Raw genomic sequence first — 2,445 nt, forward strand, 5'->3', positions numbered from 1 at the left:
TGTTATGCTGCCACAAGATGTCAGCTAATATTTCATCATCTGTCCTCAAAAGCATAGCTGGATCTAAAGATTCTGCACCTTTGATTGAACAATACCATAATTATCAGTAACCATTTTTAAACTGCCTCTATACCTTGATCCTCTCCACAACATCCAGTTGCACAAATCCACAATAAGTCCATGTTCCTTCATAACATCTGACCCGATAATGGTACCTTCATGTGTTGGTGAAAGATATAAGCCATGCTCAACACATAGGTTTCCCAGGTTGATTGTTACTGACAAAGATTGCTCTGAAGATACTAATTGTCCTCCAAAGCCTCTCAGGAAAATCTGTTTACCACTAGGATCTATTTCTATTTTCAAATCCAGATTAGTTAAACTGACAGCAGCACCTGTATCCAGTAAGATGTTTGTACGATGGCCCCCTACCGTACCCTTAATACGGGGTCTCCCGCCCTTGTCCCTGCTAAGCTGACTCACTAGGGACAATACTGGGGCCTGACATCCCTATTGTTTTACATAAGGATTTGTTGGAGGTGGGGTCTTTAATTCCTCTGGCTATTCTGCCATTGCTTTTCCAATCTTCCTCAGCTCTTCCAGAAGTGGACCATATAAAGTAACTTCAGGAAGACTATGCTCTCCATTACTTGCATTTGGTTCTGGTTTTTGATTTTGCTTCCTATTAATAAAAGGTCTATTACTGATAATTCTTTTACTACTCCTGCACTCTTTCATAGTGTGACCTGTGTATCCACATCTATAACATTTCCCAACAAACCTTGCTTTGCCTTCATTCTTTACTATCTCTGAGATTCTCTTTTGGGGCTTAGTGTCATGACTTGTGTCCTGAATCCAATCCTTTAAAATATTTACAAAGGCTTGGTATGAATTTGCATTCCTCAAGGCAACCTTTGTTGGATAGTCAACAAAAGTGCATTTGTTAGCCATTGAATATAGAAAACTGTTATCATCAGGAGACTTGTCAGGGCAGTTATAGGTAGAACGATATAATGTCAAATATTCACTGCAGAAAATAATTGGATCATCTCCTCTATTAAGTTTTGCATTTTCTAAGGCATTAGTACCTCTCGCATCTCGTCCTCCCATGACTCTCTTTAATTCCTCCAATCTGTCACTAGCATTTCCCCAATTGCATTCAAGATCTGAAGACAATCCTTTGTGATATCCTACAGGGGGCTGCAACTTTTCACAGAGTTGGATGGGAGCCATACCCGAAGTAATGCACACGCAGCCCTATTACCTAGATTGTATTGTGTCACTACAGCCTCTAACCTATTGGAGAGACTAATGGCTGATGCGCTTGTGTCAAATTTCCCTAATATCTGGCATAGGTTTGTTTTCTCTTTTATGGTGAGTGTTGTGCAATGTACTTGATTACTGCCATTTAACAGCGAATTCTCCCTCATTTGTCTCAATCTACCTGACTCAGGAGTAAAGAGAGAGGAACTCTGATTTGGGTTACCTTCAGGGCTATCAGCAGTGCATACAGGCTGCTCCTCCCCCCTTTTCCAGCCTCTTTCCTCCTGGTCATTAGATTTGCACATTTGATTACAGCAATGATTATTCATTTTAGTATTTTCCTGTGATTTCAAAGACATACTATCATTTTCTTTTAGTTCCAGCTTTACATTAGCATCATGCAACTGATTTCTAAGTATTGTCATAACATCATTATACTTTGCTTCTTTTTCTTCTAGCAAAGCAATTCGCTGTTCCCTAAGTTTACATCTTTCCTTATACTCCTTGAGCTTATCTTCTAACTCACAATTTTGGTAAATCATATTGTCTACCTCATCCCTTAGATTTTCACATTCACAACTATGATCTTCAGCACTAGCAATAGCCATACTGACTTCCTGTTCAATTTTGTTCACATCACCTCTTAATTGAGCTTTCTCTGAATACCAATGCAATTCCTTTTGTTCTGCAATTCCTTTCATTTTCAACAACATACACAAAACATTTGCTAACTTCTCTTTCTTTGCTTTCTTTTTTGACAATTTACTTTTGATCTCACTTTGCCCTTCACATTGCTTCATTAGGTCATTAAATTGATGTGTCAATGCATCATCTTCACAAGTATTAAACTGAGCAGAGGCATACTTTTCAATAAATTTACTGACTATTTCCATGTTATTTTCAACTATTTCCACAGAAGACAAACAAAAATAAACAAATCAACTTTCAAAACAGAAATTATCAAACCACAATACAAAAACCAGTGAATATCACTTCACTAAAACAGGGACTCAGATTGAATACAATCTTCCCTCAGGCAGTCACAATCCAACACTAGAGACTTGTGACTTTACCTATATCTGACTGACAGTATCTCATGCACTTGATCAAATACAGATCCAAGATCCAGGCCAAGAGTGATCTCCTATTGAAGCATAAGGCTACTTCCTCTTAACATGAGAT

At 38.2% G+C, this 2,445-nt stretch overlaps 1 pseudogene; it reads right to left on the minus strand.

Annotated features, from left to right (window-relative positions):
- Window positions 1-561: 561 nt before the first annotated feature.
- On the minus strand, window positions 562-2,420 carry LOC141052158 (posterior protein-like; annotated as a pseudogene).
- Between the last annotated feature and the right edge of the window lie 25 nt (window positions 2,421-2,445).

Source organism: Dendrobates tinctorius, unplaced genomic scaffold (assembly GCF_039654945.1).
Source record: "Dendrobates tinctorius isolate UK_male_01 unplaced genomic scaffold, ASM3965494v1 ptg000158l, whole genome shotgun sequence".
Taxonomy (NCBI): Eukaryota; Metazoa; Chordata; class Amphibia; order Anura; family Dendrobatidae; genus Dendrobates; species Dendrobates tinctorius.